This window comes from Berghia stephanieae, chromosome 1 (assembly GCF_034508935.2).
Source record: "Berghia stephanieae isolate SIO BIC M18660-M18661 chromosome 1, UCSD_Bste_1.3, whole genome shotgun sequence".
NCBI lineage: Eukaryota > Metazoa > Mollusca > Gastropoda > Nudibranchia > Aeolidiidae > Berghia > Berghia stephanieae.
Genome location: NC_088360.1, coordinates 136014335 through 136037376, shown reverse-complemented (window position 1 = coordinate 136037376; position 23042 = coordinate 136014335). Strand labels below are relative to the sequence as shown.

The 23042-nt window shown below is 34.4% G+C and overlaps 1 long non-coding RNA gene across 2 annotated transcripts in view; it reads left to right on the top strand.

Moving 5' to 3' along the window:
- The window catches only part of LOC144963308 (uncharacterized), a 112631-nt gene that overhangs the window by 56315 nt on the left and 33274 nt on the right, over positions 1 to 23042 (top strand). The window contains exon 3 of one of the 2 annotated variants that reach the window (XR_013643599.1): positions 125 to 499. The exons of the other annotated variant lie outside the window; for it this stretch is intronic. This is a non-coding gene — a long non-coding RNA (uncharacterized LOC144963308). Of the gene's footprint in view, positions 1 to 124; positions 500 to 23042 lie in introns of those variants that run through there. 2 annotated transcript variants of the gene reach the window in all.

Genomic DNA, 23042 nt, shown 5'->3' with positions numbered 1-23042 from the left:
ATTCGATCCTATTTGGGTCGTGATAACCAACACCATCTAGTTAGTCTCGCGTTCCATTGTCTAGACTTGTTATTGAAACGTTCATTAAAATAATCAGACATCGTTTTTGTTTTCTTCTTTTTAGGTGTTTTACGGCGCTATTCAGGTCATTTAAACACCCGAGACATCGTTTTTGAAATACAATAGACAGAAGTTACTTTCGTAGAGATGCTTTTATCTTGTAATGGCGGCATTGATGAATTTATTTGTAAAAACTAAACATTTAATTTAAAACAGTTTATAGCAGAGGTACATCTGGACCTTCAGTGGAAATCAAACTCTGAGTTGTGTCGTTACTTTTATTGTTCTTGGTAAATTGTAATAAGGTGTAATGCCTCGTTCTAGTAAACGCTAAGCTCGTTTGGAAAGAGATTGGATCGAGGCGTTCTTAATAATAGCAGAAATGTTTTTTAATTAATTACCAAAGATATAATCAGAAATAAACAGATTGATAAATATCTGTTGATGTTTGTATTGTTTTCCTTGTCTGTTTTTCTTTTTCTTTTTAAAATTTATTACGGTTGACCTATCAGCTTAGGTGGGAATTGAAAATCATGATTTTAGAGGGAATAGGATTCAACAGTCTGATGTCACGTCCGCCTAGCAACGAGCAGCTTAGTTCTAAACAAAGAAAATCGGTACTTTTTATGCTTCATCCTGGCTAGAACTCATCAAATGGCATGGGATCAAAATGTTTAAAATTAAGTCAAAATATAATCAGATTTATAATGTTGTTCTCCTTTGGATACACTTTTATGCTGGTCGGAGAAGTATTTCATAAGGCCGTCCGCTATGTATAATGTATGATATGTATGATGTATGTATGTATGTATGTATGTAGTATGTATGTATGTATGTATGTATGTATGTATGTATGTATGTATGTATGTATGTATGTTATGTATGTATGTATGTATTGTATTGTTGTATGTATGTATGTATGTATGTATGTATGTATGTATGTATGTATGTATGTATGTATTATGTGTGTTGTGTGTGTGTGTGTGGTGCGTGCGTGTGTAGTTGTATGTATGTATGTATGTATGTATGTATGTATGTATGTATGTATGTATGTATGTATGTATGTTGTATGTATGTATATGTATGTATGTAATGTATGTATGTATGTATGTATGTATGTTTGTATAGTATGTATGTATGTATGTATGTATGTATGTATGTATGTATGTATGGTATGTATGTATGTATGTTATGTATGTATGTATGTATGTATGTATGTATGTATGTATGATGTATGTATGTATGTTATGTATGTATGTATGTATGTATGTATGTATGTATGTATGTATGTTATGTATGTTATGTATGTATGTATTGTATGTATGTATGTATGTATGTATGTATGTATGTATGTATGTATGTATTATTATTATTATATTATATTATTATTATTATTATTATTATTATTATTATTATTATTATTATTATTATTATTATTATTATTATTATTATATTATTATTGTTATTATTATTATTATTATTATTTATTATTATTATTATTATTATTATTATTATTATTATTATATATTATTATTATTATTATTATTATTTTATTATAATATATAATTATTATTATTATTATCAATTATTTATTATATTATTATTATTATTATTATTTCATTATTATTATTATTATTATTATTATTATTATTATTATTATTATTATTATTATATTATATATTATTATATTATTATTATTATTATTATTTATTAATTATTATATTATTATTATTTATTTATTATTATTATTATATTATTATTATTATTGATGCTATATGGGGCGAGAGAGAGAGAGAGAGAGAGAGAGAGAGAGAGAGAGAGAGAGAGAGAGAGAGAGAGAGAGAGAGAGAGAGAGAGAGAGAGAGAGAGAGAGAGAGAGAGAGCGAAAGAAAAAAAAGAGAGAGAGAAAGAGATTGTTTTGTTTTTATGATTTTAAGGGTTTTACGGCGCTAGCAACATATTAAGGTCACATCAGAGCAAGTATAAAGAAGAAAATGGGAAAGTTCTAGAATTACAATTAAAGCACACAAGTAAAAGGAAGACAAGGGGGAATTGGTTCAAATAGGAAACAGATGTAGATTCCAAGAGCACACCATCCCAATATTTAGTTTGAAATCACCTAAAATTCTCATCTAGACACAAGCACAGGTCCCCACTACGACTAAGAGGATTGCACTCAAATGTTTACAAATGATATATAATATACAAAAGATAATACAGTGCATAACAGAGAGATGATTTACAAGGAAAAAAATATCATCTCCCAAAACTAACCATCCATTGAATGTTTCCCTCTCAGCCAGGGTATCTGGCCAGCGTCAGGACAAAACCAAGTAATCCCATTCTAAGACAAGACAGAAAGCAAGTTGTAAAACAGATACGTGGGGATAGAAGACACAGTAAGTACCTCCCTGCCCACTATGGGAGGTAGGAACCCCGCCCAGGAGAGAGAGAGAGAGAGAGAGAGAGAGAGAGAGAGAGAGAGAGAGAGAGAGAGAGAGAGAGTGAGAGAGAGAGAGAGAGAGTAAAGCACACAAGGATTCGAACCAGGGACATACAGGCATGAGAGCAAGTGCCCTAACACTACCAAAAGTTACAAAGTCACAGACAAACATACACACGAAATGACATGTAAATTTTTTGGAACAAAAAGGACTATTTTCTATAATCATTTATTATCATAAAAATATTCATTTTTATATATTGTAGGTTTTCAAAAGAATTTTCCTTGTTTAATTTAGAAAAAAAAGGAATAAAATTTTATCGTTTTTCTGAAGTTTCGGATTTCGATCTGTTTGGAATCTGAAAGAAGAAACAGAAATTGTTAGAAAAAAAATAATTGAGCTTTTATATAGCGCAATATCCACTAAACGAGCTCAAAGCGCTTTACAAGGGGTCCCTGACCAACAGAAACACTTAACATTTAAGACGGGACATGACGCTTGTTAGGCGATATTACAATTTTTACGGACAGAGACAACGCTGTTAATGGCCAGGTACTCATTTTACATCTGAGTACGGTGAGTGAATTTGAAGAAATAGCCTTTCCCAAGGACTCAACTATTCGCCGAGCAAGGCTGGAACCAGGACCTTCCGATCCGAAAGCTAGTCTCTTACCAGTAGACCACATAGCCGTACTTTTTCAGCGCTATACTAATACTGTTGCTGGTTACAAAGATAATAATAATAATAATAAGTGTAATGGTATCACGTCTGACCGGTAATCAAAAGGTCTGAGGCTCGATCCCCAGTCGAGGTAGACAGGTATTTTGGATGATTATTTTTCATTCTTGCTTTGTCTGGCATCTTTCATAGATTCATACAAAATTATTCAGGTCTTTTCATGAACACATGAGGTCCACAGTAAGGAACGCCAGTGACTTCTGTCTTCTCCCAGCTTACGACCTCATACCAGGTCCAACCGGAAGGATGTCATCTCTCTTTCCACCGATCTTCTCCAATTTTACAATGGTATTTTCCTATTGTGATTACCCTGTGGGGTCCATCTGAGCACTGTTTTAGTGATTTCTCTCTCCTTCATCCAACAAACGTGGCAAACCCAACTCCCTCTTATTGATTTGACTGTTTCAGAAACGGGGGTCATGTCAGCTTTTTGTAGAAGATCTTTAGTTGATATTCTGTTGGGCCAAAAACATGTGGATGGTTTATCGTAGACATTTGTTTTGGAAAATATCTAATTTGCAACAAACGGTTTTTTTTTTCGATTTCCAGGAGTCTGTGCCCATCTTCAGACATTTTGGCTTCATTGTAGTAAAATGGCGTGTGTAACAAAGACTCAACTTCATGTTTGGCGGTTCTTTCTTGAAATTGGATAAAAACTATAATAAGAAACACTAGATTATAATATAGTCATGCAGGCTTGTAAGAATGGCCAAGTATAAAAACATAGAAGTCAAAAAAATTGTTAGAATTCACAAGAGAACAGTACATCACGTTACGTAATAGTAATAAATAAATAGAGAGAGAGAGAGAGAGACAGAGAGAGAGAGACACAGAGACAGAGAGAGAGACACACACACACACACACACACACACACAGAGAGAGAGAGAGAGAGAGAGAGAGAGAGAGAGAGAGAGAGAGAGAGAGAGAGAGCGTATACTATTATAATATATTCTTTGGAGGTCCCGATAGCTCAGTTAGTAGAGTACAGTCTAGCCTCACAAGCAATAGGACATAAATCTGATTGTGTACATTCCATCTTTTTTCTGAACCTCCCCGCACCCGTTTAACTCGGCAGAGATTAAGTAGCCGGTTTTATTAGATCTGAAGAGAGGTACTTTACGATAGATTGGTTTAGAGAGGTACTTTACGATAGATTTGTTTAGAGAGGTACTTTACGATAGATTGGTTTAGAGAGGTACTTTACGATAGATTGATTTAGAGAGGTACTTTACGATAGATTGGTTTAGAGAGGTACTCTAAGATAGATTGGTTTCCTATCGAAAGATTGCAAGAAATAGAGACTGCCCATTTAATGCTTCAGAAATCTGGATATGTGTCTGCATCATGAGCCTTAAGGTGTTATGGATTACATTTTTTAAAAAACTTACTATTCATTTAGGACAGTATTCGTTGCAATCATTTTCAAAACAGTTTTTGTAACATTCATTTTCTGTGGAAACAAAACAAAACGATAGTTTATATCAGTGTGCATTGATAATTTATCTTTTCTATATTTTGGCAACAAAATGAATTTGAACATCAAAACATATCAATGAATATAATCACAGCTAAGCCAAAAATCTTAAACCTGGAATTCTAGGATACACCTAGAGTCGTTAATATTAATTGATATTTGAAGTGTTTGAGTATGGGGTTTGGTGTGTTTGAAGTGTCTGTGTACATATTGATGCCACCTTTTGGTTCAATATGTAACCTATTCGTTATAAGTCCCCAAAGGACTGGTAACATACACACTTCCAATGATTTTGGACCCAGAAAAGTAGAGTTGTGACGTGGCGACTTATCTTCCCTATTGTATTGGTGAAGTCAGACATGACTGTCTTGCCGCCCAGAGCCACTGACTGGTAATCAAGCAAAATCATTCTCTGACAGGTCTACAAAGCAGCATGGAAATGAAAACATTCATGGAGGAAGTAAAGACACAATTATTTCGGGTGATATGAGCTTCTTGTTGAAGTTCATCTATTATCTTATATCGCCGGTTTGAACAATGTACTTATCATTCATCATTTCATGTTGAATTTTAAGGCGGAAATATTGACTCTAGCAAAAATTTAAGACGTTTTCTTAAAAATTAGCATGTTGGTTTCATGTTAAAGGGTGATGCTTTTCCTCTATATTTCGCAAGATATTTAATCATTTATGCATTTTGATTGTAATTATAGATATTTGCCAATGAACGAAATTGCGTGGTTCCTGATGATCACTTCTTTATTTTACAAATACAATTTGAATAAAATGTCTGAAAGCAATAGGACCTCTACAAAATGTATGAAAACAATAGGACCTCTACAAAATGTCTGAAGCCATGGACCCTTACAAAATGTCTAAAACATAGGACCTCTACAGAATGTCTAAAAAAGTAGGAGCTCTACAATATGCTACAATATGTCTGAAAACAATAGAACCTCTACAATATGTCTGAAACCAATAGGACCTCTACAATATGTTTGAAAACAATAGAACCTCTACCAAGTAATGCTAGCACCTCGTTGACCTGAATTACATGTAATTTCTTTAATGATTATCTTGTGATTTTTAGCATATGGAAAATGTTATATCGCCGGCATGCTGGTGAAAAGAAACAATTACTTTCGCGAGTATATTTTAAAAGATTTCAACCGACTGTAAATTTTGGACAATTTTTGTGTATGATGTAAGTCTTGTTATCTTTAAACTTTTAGTCGAGATACATTCAAAATATATCTCACATGTATGATAAATCCTTTTGGTATTGATCTAGTTACCTGCTGTCAAATTTGGATCATTTTCTTAATGATGAAGATAAGTATTGAATTGTAAGCTTCGATATATTAGACGAAGATAGATACTGTGGACGTTTCGGGAAGTATTGAATTGTAAGCTGTGGACGTTTTGGGAGGTATTGAATTGTAAGCTGTGGACGTTTCGGGAAGTATTGAATTGTAAGCTGTGGACGTTTTGGGAAGTATTAAAATTTTAAGCTGTGGACGTTTCGGGAAGTATTGATGAAAAGAATTGTTAAGCTGTGGACGTTTCGGAAAGTATTGAATTGTAAGCTTCAATTTATTAAGACGAAGACAGATACTGTTTTTTTCCTCTTCGAGCTTCAAGCAGCACATTTTCATTATTTCTTATTTGATACTATACGGCAAGAGACAGTCACATACGATGATTCACGTTATTTTATTGTTTATTTTAGTAATAACATGCGACGGAGTTCATTCATCGTTATATTGGGTAGGCTTAGAAAATTTACCTTCAAATATTTATCATTCCTAATAGCATTCTTGAATTCATCTTAAGTTAGTGATACTTCCTCTACTTTTGTACGTAGCCACTTATTATAGAAGCTGATTGATTTAATCTTCCCCACTCTCTTCACTCAAGAATCTATGCCTTGGCACTACACACCACATACTACTTTTATTTTAAAGATAAACTATCTTAGTCTCGTGACTTTCTAGAGCTTCAAGCAGCAAATTTTCATTATTCCTTACTGATACTAAACAGCTAGAGACTGTCACATAACGATGATTCACTTTTATTTTATTAGTTTTATTTTAGTAATATAAACATGCGAACGGATTTCCACGATCAAGACACCGGAGTCAGCGACATCGCTGTCGGGATTGTCAAGTCGGGGTCCTGCTGAAAGTACTCTCTGTCCGGACGTGGAGCTTCACAAATCCATAACAATATTACCATCAAAATCAAAGAAGTTCGGTAATATTGCCGTTATCATTTGTAACTGTGATCTCTATTCATTTATAAGACCATTCATTTCATTCAATTTCATCTTTTATATTCTCATCATCTTAAGCCGTTTTTCTTTTTTAAAGTAAATAGTAAATTCTGGGAACCTTATTTATCACATCTTAATTTGATAAATGTAGTCGAGTTAGCTCGTGAAGGCTCATAAGACCATGATATGGACTGTACAAAGTAAGTAACAAATTGAAAATAACAGATTCTAAAAGAATTTTTAAAATGCCAAATACGAAACGTTTCGGGCTCAAAACCCTTCGACAGCCAACCACAATAAAAAAAACCCCAATAAACAAACAATAAAAAACAAAAATACATTACTAAAAACCAGATCGAGGATGAAATATTCTGTCTGTCCTTTCTGCAGCAGAATAATCTTGGAATGTAAACAAAAAGAAACATTCGCTGAGTGACTAAGAGTGCCAAAGTGAGCGGAATATAAAACAACGTATAAATATATTTATACATCTCAATTGGCAAGACACACATTCTGCCTTCTTAAAAAAACAATTTGTTTTCATTTTCTTATTGTATGGATTTTTAAAATTTATAACGTGTTTGCCATGACCATTAGAATTCATTATGAATATAGTAAGAAAAACCCATTTTAACTATTTGTAGATAATTTGTCTCTTGTGATACCGATTCATAGAAGGAATGAAGGTGACGTCACTTAGCTCTTTATTATAGTTCTTAGATCGTCAATCGCGTGATCGGTTTTCACTAGAATATTAATCCGGCTATTAACTGTTAAGGTTACACATTGTTTTCTGCATTTGCCTTGTTTCATCTGGATGTATCTGTTGTGAATATTTTACTTAAAAGAATACCAGTCATTTGTACTAGTGCCAAGTTCTTTTATGACACATTCGAGATTACGGGAAGGAACCCACATAAATGTCATCTTCCCAAAGACACCAACGTTTAACTCCCTTGAATAATTTCTATTCTTTGTAAAATACGAAAACTGAAATCTCGAAAACACTGAAATCTCGAAATCACTGAAATTTCGAACAAATAAATCTGGTTCAAATTTTTTTTTCTAGATTTCCGTGCTGCAGGTTCAGGTCAATAGTGGTCTTTTCTAACATTTTATTTTCTTATTATTTTTAAGCAGTTAATTAAATCCACTCCCAATGATCTATAACAAGAATCCTTACATATCAAGGGCATTTTTTGTTACATATCGTAAATCTACATCCAGTACACGGATCAGTGTCTTTTCTGATTAGTTTTGCTTCCAAAACTGTGCATCCTGTGGATACTAAAAATGATACATGACTAAAATATTATAAATATTCTCAAACTATCATCAGTAAGTTAAATAAAATTCTAATACTCTTGGTGGATGAGGGAAAAAAAATCATCTATTTCATTTTATCTATTTTATACATCTCCAATACAATTAACAAAAAGTGACACATGGCTTATTGTGGAATCATTCCTTCCATAAAAATACCACATATGAAACACGGGGTCTCTGTGGAATTATTCCTTCCATACAATTGCCACATATCTAAGTAACCCATTGTCTCTGTGGAATTATTCCTTCCATAAAAATACCACATATGAAACACGGGGTCTCTGTGGAATTATTCCTTCCATACAATTGCCATATATCTAAGTAACCCATTGTCTCTGTGGAATTATTCCTTCCATACAAATACCACATATGAAGCACGGGGTCTCTGTGGAATTATTCTTTCCATACAATTGCCACATATCCAAGTAACCCATTGTCTCTGTGGAATTATTCCTTCCATACAAATACCACATATGAAGCACGGGGTCTCTGTGGAATTATTCCTTCCATACAATTGCACACTATCTAAGTGACCCATTATCTCTGTGCAATTATTCCTTCCATACAAATACCACATATGAAGCACGGGGTCTCTGTGGAATTATTCCTTTCATACAAATACCACATATTTGACAAAACAGCATTGAAAAATTGGATCCAAGCTCAGTCGACTTAGTTTTGCGAGAACGAGATACATGCCCTTACGATAAGGTGTACTGTGGCTATCGAGAAAGGCGGAAACTATTTGAGAAGTAACATTCTAATTCTACTCGTCTAATCCAAGCTTTAATTTGAGGTATGATGCATGGTATTGATTCAATTTGTTTTTAAAGTAATAAGCAAAGTCCATTATTTTTGACTCACCCTCATATATATTTATTGTTTCTGCTGTCTTTTGAACCTTGTTCTCAACAATGACTTAATTAAGAATTAACATTTTTAGCTTCTTTAAGAATGTTGTCATGTGTGATGATTTGAAAAGTACACAAGGTTTGTGTCATCTGCAAATGTCGGTTTGAATAGAGAGATCGGGGGAAGACACAAGGACAAGACTTTAAAACATGTATCAGCTAAATATTAACTCTTTCCTTACCAATAATTTTAAGTATTTTCCTTAAATAACAGGCTAACCCAGCAGAAAAAAATTGATTTTTTAAACTCAAGCAACCTCTCTACAAAACAATTTTATGTTCTTATTGATTAAACAAAGATCATTCTTCAAAGTTGTAAAGTTGAAAATAAATCTGAATAAGAAACATGTATATTTTGTCGTAACAAATGTTACGATTTTGTTGCAGGTGGTAAGGAGAGGGTTAAAACAGTTCAATTCTTAAAAAATAAATAACTAAAATATACATATTCATTAGCAAAGGTAATATAATGAATTCCATAGCCTCTACTGATGACAACTTACACTAGGAGCAGCAAAAGCCTGGGAAACGGACAGGACAGCAAAGGCGATCTCTGTAAGAAATATAAAGAGAATTGGTCACTTAGAATTGGTTCAGAAATAGAATTAGGTTTAGACTCGAGCATAAATCAATTTACTGAACTTGAAAGCTCTCTCGTGGATATCGACCAGAAGTGAAAAATGGATCTTCCATTGGATGCAATCCATCACAGTTTGTAGTGTAAGGGCTAACCCACACTGGAGACTGACTCCAACGACCCGGCACAGCCGTCTTCCGAATAAAAACGTCGGGCACTGACAGAATACTAAGAATAAAGAGAAGAGCCACTAGACCTACCCATACCAAGCACCCGACGTCCTCTGTCCTTTTTTTCGAGCTTAGTATGGGTAGGTCTAGCGGTTCTTCTCTATATTCTTGGTATTTAGTCCGTGTCCGACGTCTTTATCCGGAAGACGGTCGAGGGCGGCATTGCCTGGTCGTCGTCGGCAGTCTCCGGTGTGGGATAGCCCTAATACATGGCACGTTTCTAAGAGCTTGTTATTCAGTTCACCACCCATTTCCCACGAATCAGCTTCGTTATAATATTTTTTTTAATGTGAACACATGCGTACATTTAGATCACCATTGAATCCTAAATTATCATGAAGTCTATTCATGTTGGTTGTGCGCATGCGTTTCTCGTCCTCGCGGAGAGGACGAGAGATGCATGCGCACAACCAACATGACGTTCTCTCTCTGATAACTTTTCCGCCGGTGACGTCACAGACTATGGGTGACGTCCAATCAAGGGACGCTACTCTTCCGCTAATCTCATTCCCTATACAATGGCCTGTCATAAACAAGAGAGTAGGAAGGTTTCATTGTTGTTGATTTTTTTATAAATCACATGAATAAATATGTTTTGTTTTTAAGGCTCTTACAGCGCATGGGAGAGTAAGTATTTATCAGAAAATTTTGACAGTCTGATGAAAATATAGCATCGCAACAAGATGACACTATAGATAGTTGTTCGAAGTTCACGTCACTCAGGTCTTTGTAATAGTTTTTTTTACCATCCGCATTTATGAGTAATTCTCCCTAAACTGTATAGTATTAACCTGCCTATAAACGTTCATGGTTGCACACAGTTTTGTGTGTTGGTCCGTTATATTTCCGGATGGCAATGTTGTGAGTTTCTTAGCCAAGCGCATACTATCTATACATTTTTTTTCAATCGTCTTTATTAAATTTGTGAGGCATGCTCAGGATCTGCGAGTTGTTTGCTTCAAGTGATCGGCAAGTCCTCCAGTGACTGGCATCGATTTACATCAGGGCCTAAATATACATTATCTTAATTGGATTCAGTAGTCTGATGTCACGCCGCCGGCAACGGCGGCCATCTTAGTTCTAAACAAAGAAAATCATTACTTTTTATTCTTCAAGCTGGCTAGAACTTTTCATATGTCTTGTGATCAGAATTTGTAAAAGTCAAAACATGATCAAATTTATGTTTTTTTCCCCTCTGATAGGCTTTTATGCTCGCCGGAGAAATATTTCATACGGGCGTCCGCCATTGTTCCGATAGTTTAGAGCCAGTGTTGCTAAGTTACCATGCGTCATTAGGAAGGAAGTGACGTTACGACTATTGAATCCTATTATGAGTCAAAAATAAATATCAATGGTAAATTGAATGTAAGCCTCAATTTAATATACAAAAACAAGATACAATGGACGTTTCGGGTTTTCCCTTTATCAACAAACAGGATGAATGTAACACAACAGAGGAATGAGACAATCTCATTCGCATGTAGTTTTTCATTCATCCTGTTTTGTTAATAAAAGGGAAACCCGAAACGTCCATTTTATCTATTTTCGTAAATTAGATTGAAGCATACATTCAATTTCACATTGTTATTTATTTCTTCGAGCTTCGAGCAGCAACGTTTACATGAGTCAAATATAAAACCACTGAAATGTAGATTCGTCTCGTGTCGATAAAGTAGACAACTGATGTAATTTCCAAAAGTGTATGCAATGTATGTTGATTGTAGAACCTGAGGTTGATACCAAAAGATAGAAAGAAAGACATTCATGTCAATAGCTTGCCAGACATACCAAGCACCCGACGTCCTCTGTCCTTTTTTTTCGAGCTTGGTATGGGTAGGTCTAGCGGTTCTTCTCTATATTCTTGGTATTTTGTCCGTGTCCGACGTCTTTATCCGGAAGACGGTCGAGGGCGGCATTGCCTGGTCGTCGTCGGCAGTCTCCGGTGTGGGATAGCCCTAATACATGGCACGTTTCTTAGAGCTTGTTATTCAGTTCACCACCCATTTCCCACGAATCAGCTTCGTTATAATATTGGGGAACCATCAATTTCACTGTGTTAAAAAAAAGTTATATAGAAATACATTTTCGTAGATGCATCATCTAGTTTTTCACGATAAAGGAGGTAACAAGTCTATTGACCAGTGGACAGTAAGCGGCGGGTCTTTTGCAGAGATGTACAAGATATAATATTATGGTTATAACAACTGAAAATATGTTCTACTTACTATTCTTTTGCTCTCCTTGTTAACATCAGACCGGTCTTCGGGGTTAACATTAATAGCATTGAAGCTTTTATTTTTTCATGATTTAGAAATAAAAATGAGAAAACTATCTCCTCAATCAATTCTCGAATAAACATCTTTACAATGACAACTTTAAATATTCTTCTTCTTCTTCTTCTTCTTCTTCTTCTTCTTCTTCTTCTTCTTCTTCTTCTTCTTCTTCTTCTTCTTCTTCTTCTTCTTCTTCTTCTTCTTTTATTATTATTATTATTATTATTATTTATTATTTTTTATTATTATTATTATTATTATATTATATTATTTATTATTATTATTATTATTATTATTATTATTATTATTATTTATTATTATTATTATTATTATTATTATTATTATTATTATTATTATTATTATTATTATTATTTTATTATTATTTATTATTATTATTATTATTATTATTATTATTATTATATTTATCGTATATCATATTATTATTATTATTTATTATTATTATTATTATATTATTATCATTATTATTTATTATTATTATATTATTATTATTATTATTATTATTATTATTATTATTATTATTATTATTATTATTATTATTATTATTATTATTATATTATTATTATTATTATTATTATTATTATTATTATTATTATTATTATTATTATTATTATTATTATTATTATTATTTATTATTATTTTATTATTATTATTATTATTATATTATTATTATTATTATTATTATTATTATTATTTTATTATTATTATTATTATTATTATTATTATTATTATTATTATTATTATTATTTTATTTTATTATTATTATTATTATTATTATTATTATTATTATTATTATTTATTATCTATTATTATTATTATTATTATATTATTATTATTATTATTATTATTATTATTATTATATTATTATTATTATTATTATTATTATTATTATTATTTATTATTATATTATCATTATTATTATTATCAATAATTTGGACCTTGTGCAAAATGAAGATATGAATTTCCACCCTTTTTCGGGTTCACAGGGATTCTCTTGTTTTAAAGAAACAACTGAAGAAGAGATTTCTAAAATAATTTTTTCATCTTCCTCGAAGTCATGTGATTTAGATCCTTTACCAACTAATATTTTGAAATTATGTCTTCCTGAATTGATACCTTGCATAACTTATATTATAAATCAGTCACTTATCTCAGGACAAGTCCCAGATATCTATAAACATGCAATTGTAAAGCCTCTCATAAAAAAGCAAAATCTCGATGTAAATGACCTTAGTAACTACCGTCCCGTCTCAAATCTGCCATTTCTTTCTAAAATCCTTGAAAAAGTTGTCCTCAGACGTCTTTCACAACATCTCCATGAAAACAATCTATGGGAAAAATTTCAGTCAGCTTATCGTTCTTACCACAGCACAGGAACTGCTCTGTGCTGTGTTGCGAGTGATTTGCTTGATGTTTTAGATAAAGGTTCTGTTTCTCTTCTGACATTGTTAGACCTTTCGGCGGCGTTTGATACTAATGATCACGGTATTCTCATTAAACGACTTAATATAACTTTTGGCTTGTCTGGGACTGTCTTGCAGTGGTTTGAATCTTATTTAGATGGCAGAAAGCAACAGGTTATGATTTTAGATAAACTTTCTCGTCAACATACATTGTCTTTTGGTGTTCCTCAAGGCTCTGTTTTGGGTCCAATTCTTTTTGTTTTGTATACTTCTCCATTATCTAATGTCATCACTGGTCATGGGCTGCGCTATCATCTCTATGCAGATGATACGCAACTTTATGCTACTGATAAAACTAAAAATCTCGAAAATATTGTGAAACGTGTGGAAGAATGTGTGACGGATGTGAAGGAGTGGATGGATGCAAACAAGTTGAAAATGAATGAGTCAAAAACAGAAGTGATGATTGTGGGAAATAGAGGGCAGTTGAAGGTGAAAGATGGTCTTGAGGTGTTGATTGGGGGTGAAAAGATCAAAGTTTCAAAGACTGTGAAAAATTTGGGTGTCTATTTTGATTCAGAAATGAGAATGTCAGCTCACATTTCTGCTCTCTGTAAATCTTTATACTTTCAATTAAAGAAAATCAGTTCGATCCGTCAGTATATTGCAATTGGAACATGTAAAACATTGGTTGTTTCCCTCATTTTTTCGAAACTAGATTATTGTAACTCGCTGCTTGTCAACTTGCCTCAGGCTTCTATTAAACAATTACAACTACTGCAAAACAGTGCAGCAAGATTAGTTTTTGGCAAAAAAAAATTTGATCATGCAACCCTTTGTTGGCCTATCTCCACTGGTTGCCCATTGAAAAGCGCACATATTACAAAGCAGCGTGTCTTGTTTATAAGTGTTTGGCTGGTATAGCACCGGCATATCTCACAGATCACGTGGTCATGTGTAAATTTGAAAATTACACTTTAAGATCATGTAATGACCAAACGAAAATTTCGGAAAAAAGATCAAGAACAAAATTTGGTGATAGATCGTTTGCTTGTTTCGGGCCCAAGATTTGGAATGAACTACCACGTGGTCTGAGGGAGTGCAAGTCTTTACCTACTTTTAAAAAGAATCTCAAGACATATTTTTACTGTATTTGTTTTTCTTGACTCTATATGAATCCTTGATTTGGCTATGAATTATTATTGTTATTATTATTATTTTTTTTTTTCACTTAAAATTGATATTTATATTGTAAAGTGCCCAGAGCTTGTGTTTTTACATGAGAATGAGCGCTATATAAATGTGTATTATTATTATTATTATTATTATTATCACCATCATCTTCATCATCATCATCATCATCATCATCATCATCATCATCATCATCATCATCATCATCATCATCATCATCATCATCACAGTCATTAAAGAACAAATCTCTTTTCAATATGTATATTGTATAACGCCCACGAAAACTGATGAAACCTTAATCATTTCTATATTTCATTCATTTACATAGTAGTCGAATCATGTCACGTTGTCCTTTCAAATGAGGCTTGTCACTTTTTTATATCGGATGGCACGTCGGTGAAAACATGTCGCTTAAAATTGAATTTATAGGGTCGAGTTGAACGTCAGAGATCGGTTTTAAAAAATTAATTCTCGCGGGATTGGTTGCCAGTTTGGCTTTAAAAGATTTTTTAAAAAGTAGTAGTAGTAGTAGTAGTGTAGTAGTAGTAGTAGTAGTAGTTAGTAGTAGTAGTATGTAGTAGTAGTAGTAGTAGTAGTAGAAGAGAGAAGAGAAGAAGAAGAAGAAGAAGAAGAAGAAGAAGAAGAAGAAGAAGAAGAAGAAGAAGAAGAGAAGAAGAAGAAGAAGAAGAAGAAGAAGAAGAGAAGAAGAAGAAGAAGAAGAGAAAGAAGAAAGAGAGAAGAGAAGAGAAGAAGAAGAAGAAGAAGGAAGAAGAAAAAGAGAAGGAAGAAGAAGAAGAAGAGAGAAGAGAAGAAGAAGAAGAAGAAGAAGAAGAAGAAGAAGAGAAGAAGAAGAAGAAGAAGAGAAGAAGAAGAAGTAGAAGAATTAATATGTAAAAGGGTTATCAGAGGGAAGAAATAGTAGAGAAATTTGATTTTTTCTTCCCATTGCATTCATTGACATTCTGCTTTAATGCTCAAATAACATAGAGGTCAGCTCAAATCGAGCAGAGGGACCACACTCTTAGAGACCCATACACGTGATGATTTCGATGGCTGACGATCTGGGGACAGGCACGGCATAAGTAAATCGTAGTGAAATTGCAACGTGCATGGCCAAATACCTGGGCGACACGCAGAGTGACGTCAGTTGCTCGCAAATCCCGCCTTGCTTAATATTTTTCGGGCGATCGGCTATTGAGGGCGTAAATGTATAGAACAGTGACAATATTTTTTTCTGATTCTCGCCGTTTTGACTTCAGAGTCTTGATCTGCGTCAAATTTACAATAGGTTTGATACCAAGAAATGCATTTTAGTCAATAGTGAGGCTATGTGGCCGACAGAACAGTGATGTGGACTAGTTTTTTTACTCTCGCTTTCGAATCGGAACATCTAGGTCTCGAGACCAGCTCTGAGAGGCGCATAGTTGAGTCCTTGGAAAAGGTTCTTTACTCAGATTCTCTCACTGTACTCAGGTGTAAAATTATTACATGACCGTAAGTTGTCTCTCTCGGAATGAAATTGTAATATCGCCTGACAGGCGTCATGTCTCGTCCTTTATGTTTATTGTTGCTGTTGGCTTGGCACCCCTGTAAAGCGCTTTGAGCACGTCTAGTCGATATTGTTCTATATTAATGCTGTGTTATTACTTTTTACATAATGTTTTTTAAAATAAATTTTGAGTCCGGGAGAGGTAAATGATCAAATTGTTTCGTTTTTCTTCAATAAAACATTGTCTTTGATAAGTCTGTAAGAAAAGAAATAGTTTTCCGATTTTCGTAATTTCCATTGCAATGATATGATATGCCAGTCTTTGCTTGTTTGTTGTTTTTTTCCTCAACCGTTGACGAGACTGTTGACGTGACATCACCTTCGACTTGACACATGACATTTGGGATTGACAGATGCCAAAAAGCCTTGACTTCGTGATGGTTGGTCTGGGTATTGATACTAACAAACAATATAACCTTGAACGTTTATAGTCTACCAAAAAAAATCAGAGGAGAAAGGGGGGGGGGGGTAATTTTATTTTGTAATAATTACAATAGGTAATACTCATCATGATGAAAATCATTATTCCGTAGCTCTAGACGTCCAGATATTTTACCTTGATAGTCTGCGAAATCGTATAATATCTAAGTTTTATTTAGTCTTTTTAACAATGACATTTTGTAGCAATGACTATGAAAAATGTTTTTTTTCTCTTTTTGAGGAAAATTTTTGTCTAAAATCAAAGCCCTATCTCCACTGAGTAAAAATAATTTTGAATTTTGAAAATGCATTCATAAATAAACAAGTTATGCAGTTTCAAAGGTGTCATTTATTTGGATGACCCGCAAAGAGAAAAAAAACGCGAAAATATGGGACGCTTTTTCGGCATTTTTTTTCGACCTTTGGTTGTATCTTGCGTAATAAGTGTGAAACTTGAAGAGCAAATTAGGATGGTGTTTTGTAAAATACGGGAAAAGTACTCGTCATATTCATATGAAATTTTACAACCAAAAAGAAGAAATGTTCAGTATTACCTTGTCAGCGACAAAACCTCCACGCCCGGTAGTTTTAGAAATATTTTACTCCAAAGAGTAAAAATCTATTTATTAACGGTCTTTTGGTAATTTGCACAGTTTTGTCGCTTGACATAATCTAAAATGACCTTTTTTCTAACTGTGTGCCAACCTTCAGTATATTCATCGATAAACAGCGTCGTAATTAATTTTTTAAATAGCTTATACGAAACGGCTTGGTCCCATATTTTGACGCGAATTCGGGCACTTCGTAAGCGAAAAAGAGCCCAAAGATATGTGCGGGATAGTCATTGCTACATTTTGGTCGAAGCAAAATACACTTGATTTATTGAAAAATATCGTCAATATGAGTGTTTGTGGAAGGTAATAAGCAAGGACTATTGTCATAAAATAAAAAGAGAGAAAGCATACGACGACCTTGTGAATTTTGTTCAAACATTTCATGATGGTGTTAGTAAGGATGCGGTAATCCAATTTGAGAAATGCCTTGAGGAAACAACAAAAAAGATGGCCTCATCGTATTTGTCCGGAGCTGCTGATGATGAAGTTTATGAACCTATATTCCTTTTTTTCAACAATCAAACATTTATTTCCGCTCTAAGAGCCACTTATTTCTCCAAAGGGTCCTATTCTTCTTTATTTCTTTCCTTTTTTTCTTTGAAATAGAGGAAATGGTGACACGACAAAGAGTCTTTTCACTTTCTATTTTCATTTCAAAATGTAAAATGGCAACACACATACGACTGTCAATAAGACCAACAATAGAAAAGAGGAACCGGTGAGATCGGTTTGCACTTCCTCACGTTTCTGGGGAAAAGTCACAGTGACCTAAACGAGTCCCATAGCCGGTAAAAGCAACATTCACAAGCGAACTTGAGTCTGCTGCTAAGCAATGTTTAAAGAAAAGTCTATTTGATTCGCACATAGAGTCACAAAATACATTTCCTCCGTGGATGCGCATGACATGCCTAAGGGTCAATTGCATCATAGTTTGGGTCATATGCATCTAATTATGAAAAGAAGTCGGGCTCCTAATTTGACGGTGTCTAAATGGGTAGGTCTGCGTTAGGTGCGTATAAACTTTAAATAAAAATAATTCAGACGACTTTCCCCTCAATATTTAATATGTTATTTATTGACAAAAACGTGTTCTGTCTAAAAACAGCCCAGTGAAAATAATCTGATGCAGACGTTAGCTGAAAATACTGATTCGTTACTTTCGTGAGGGGCGTGCCTCTATGGCCTCTATGCGAACGTACTCGAAAGTCAAAGAGACTTTTACCGAAGTGTACTAGACTTACCTTACCTTACCCGGGTTCCATCTCTTTCCAGAGGTCGGATGTCATGGCTTTCCATCCTTCACGGTCCATTGCAGCCTCGTTACAGTCTGCCATGCGCCGTCCTGTAGTTTCCTTGATGCCATCTGTCCAGGATTTCCTTTGTCTTCCTCTGCCTCTCTTTCCTTCAATTCTTCCCTCCATTATCCTTTTTTCGAGACTATCATGTCTTCGCATATGTCCAAAATATGACAGCTTTTTGTGCTTCACAGTCAAAAGAAGTTCTTTTTGTTTTTGGCCCATTAGGTCGAGGACTTCGATGTTTGTTTTTCTTGCTGTCCAAGGTATTTTCAGTATTCTCCTGTACGTCCACATCTCAAAAGCTTCAATACGTTGTTCTGTCTGTGCGGTTAGTGTCCACGTTTCACAACCATAAAAGAAAATGGACCACACATAGCATTTGGTGCATCTCATTCGTGTTCTGATGGAGATATTTGTGTCTTGAGGATTGCCTTTAGTTTCATGAACGCATTTTTGGCCAGCATTATTCGTCTCCTGATCTCTTTGTCAGACTTTGCATCGGATGTTACCAACTGCCCCAAGTACGTGAACTCCTTTACTTGTTCCACTGGACACTCTTCTATTTCTATATCTATGTCTATGGGCTCTTTCTTTTTTGTTATCACCATTGTTTTTGTCTTCTTCGCATTCATGAACAGCCCCTTTTCTTTACTCTCTTCGTTCACTTTTGAAATTAGCTTCTGTAGGTCTTCCTTACTTTCCGCCAACAGGACAGTATCGTCAGCGTAACGTAAATTGTTGATGTTGTGGCCACCAACCTTCAACCCTTGTGCTGTTTCTACTTGACGAAATATAGACTCTGTGTATACATTAAACAAGCAAGGAGACATAACACATCCCTGGCGCACTCCTTTCTTGATTTCAATTGCATCTGTTGTATCTGCCTGCACTTTTATCTGAGCCTTTTGCTGCCAGTACAGATTAGCGATTAGAGCCACATCATTCTCTTCCACACCTATTGCCACAAGGTCCTGGATAAGTTTCTGATGACTAACAGAATCAAATGCCTTTGAGTAGTCGATAAAACAGGCATATATGTCTTTTTGGACCTCTAAGTATTTTTCTGACAGGATTTTTAAGTCGAAAATTGCCTCCCTGGTGCCACTGTTCTTTTTGAATCCAGTTTGCTGTTCTGAAATCTCACGATCTACTTTTGACGAGATTCTTTTCAGGATTATTGTCAGGAGGAGTTTCAGTAGATGGCACATAAGACTGATTGTTCTGTAGTCCGAACACTCAATTGCACCCGCTTTCTTGGGTAGCAGTATGAAGATAGAAGTGCGAAGGTCTTCTGGGATGTGCGTTGACTCGTATATTTCATTCATAAGGTCCGTTATCACATCAACACCAAATTCACCCAGTGCTTGCAGCATTTCTGTTGACACCCCATCTATTCCATTTGCCTTCCCTGTTTTCATGCAGTATAGGGCTTTCTCTACTTCTGATCTTCGGATTGTGGGTCCCCGTAGAAAGGACTGTATATGGTTGTCACCTCTGTCCGCATTGAATAGCTCCTCCACGTATTCTTTCCATCTATTGGCGATTTCTTCCACCTCAAAGAGGAGTCTACCTGATTTATCTTTGATGCAACCGCCAGATTGAGCGTTTTTATATGTGAATTTCTTGATTTCAGCAAACATTGGTCCAGGGTTTCTCTCATGTGATAGCTTCTCAATACGGTGGCACTTTTCATCAAGCCAGTCTTCTTTAGCCTGGATACACTTTTTCTTTACTGATTTGTCCAGTTCATTGTACCTAGGGGTGCCCTTTGAATGTTTCCGTTCTCTCATAAGATTCAAAATCTCATTCGTCATCCATTCTTTCTTTGCCTCTTTAGATTTTTTGTTTAGCATTTTCTCGTTTGTAGTTGTTATTGCACCTTTAAGAGAGGACCATTGTTTATCAATTCTACTCTTATACGTTTCTTCTGTTTCTTTATTTGTGTCTTCTTGTTCTTCCATAAGACAAAAATACGTATTTTCTACTTCTACAGCATATTTCGCTCTTAGCTCCTCGTTTCTAAGTTCAGCTAGGTCGTACTTTATGTGTACGTCCCTTTTCTGTTTGGGAATTTTTAATTTAACTTTTATTTTCACCATGATGGGAACATGGTCCGATCCAATGTCAGCACCCGGGAAAGTTTTACATTGGGTCACACAGTTTTTGAATCTGGTTTTGATGAGAAAATAATCTATTTGGTTTCTGTATATATCTCCTGGGCTCTTCCAAGTGTATAGGCGCCTCTTTGGTTGTTTGAATATGGTGTTTATTATGGTCATGTCGTGGGACTCGCAAAATTGGACCAGACGTTCACCCCTCTCGTTGGACTCTCCTAGACCACAACTTCCCATGCATGGTGAGATTGCTGCGTTTCCAACTTTCGCATTGAAATCCCCCATTACGACAACAATGTCACTTGATTTTATGCATTTGAGGGCCTTGTTTACATTTTCATAATGTGCCTCGACCTCCTCATCTGGGTGATCACTCGTTGGTGCATAATTTGTAGGAGCACTAAATCAAAAGGTTTAGCTTGGATTTTGCACATTAGGATACGGTCATTCACGGGCCAATACCCAGTTACTGATTTAGCAATTTTGTTTTTCATCAGGATGCCAACGCCTCTGTTGTGCTGAGTATTTCCGGAGTAAATAAAAGTGTGGCTGTCTCTTTTTATTATTCCATTGTCTTTCCATCTTGTCTCTGAGACACCAAGGATATCCATATTCATCGCCTCTGCCTCCATAATACTAGACTAGCACTGGACAATTGGAGGTTGTTACTGGACCCTAAAGAAATTCGTACATAATACATTACATATAAAGCTTTGTGATGAAAAAAAATCAACATAAATCAATAATTCTAAATAATAGTCACGTATTTATATCCAATTTCCTCATAAATGGGTTGCGAATCGGGCACAAATATTCTGACAAAAATCTGATAAACAGCATCGCTTGTTTTGCACTCGTCACTATGGAATTCCCATTATCTATAATAAGCGAGTATGCGATAGATGGGTCATAATTGATCATTGGTAAGGCATGGATTGGCTGAACCTCTCTATTATCAAATGAAACCTTCGTTTCATTTAGACTTTCATTTGTTACAGCGGCGTATGAAAATAAAGATCGATTTGAAGCGCGTCACATTTTGCTTGGAAAAGTTTGGCTTATTTTATAAATTTTTTGTCTAAGTTGATTGGCATTTTATGCAATATAAATCTGACAATAACGCTGTTTATTTGATTTGAGACAAAAAATAATTGAGACAGTAATATAAGGTTATATTGCCACGATAATTCACCATTTGAACCTTAACGTTCAACAGATTGTGCTATCTTTTTGTAACGGTAATACTGTTATACTTGTAAAGATTCGCCCACGATGAATCCGAGAGCAATGATAAGTAAGTGTTTTTGTTGATAAAGTAACTTATGTATATAATCTAAAATTTCTAAATTTTCTCTGCAATACCAATACTTAAATTACTAATATTATGGTATTTCTTATACCTACTTGTGTCAAATGTAGCCAAAATCCAACATACTGCCACAGCTTCAATCTGGATGAAATTCCCCAAAGACATAGATAAGTAAAATATCGTGTTGAGATTGATTTTATGTATTTATATTTTTTTCACTCTCAATGACTCTGAAATTGAAAAACAATTACAAAAGTTTTTGATGAAAGAAAATGTTCCAACTTTGACGTCGGGTAACTAAACACAAAAAGGATTTATCGTAAATGTGAAACATATTTTAAAGCACTAGTGGTGAACCCGCAATATTTGCGGAGAAATAAAGGCTATTAGGAACAGGCGGCATTATACATTATTATACCATCAAATTGTATTTTTAGATTTACCAGTAATTCTGTGCTCGATGGTTAAAATTTAACTTTGGCATTCGGTAACAATGTTGATCCCCAACCCTATATTCAAAATTAAAAAAAATAGAATAGATTAGGCGGGTTCTCATTACTCGGTAGTATCAAGAGAGATTTAATTTTACGTCAGCATCTTGTGTTGCGGGATGAGATTATCATTACTTGATAGTATCAAGAAAGATTTATAATTACGTCATCAATTTTTGTTGTGGAGATGCTAGAAAATCGTAGATAATATTATACTCGTAATGAAATTCAAACGTAAAAAAGGATCGTGTATTACAACATAGCAGATTTTCTTCTTATTAATTCGACTCAACGGATGATAGAAACGGCCTGAACAAAAAGGTTTGAAA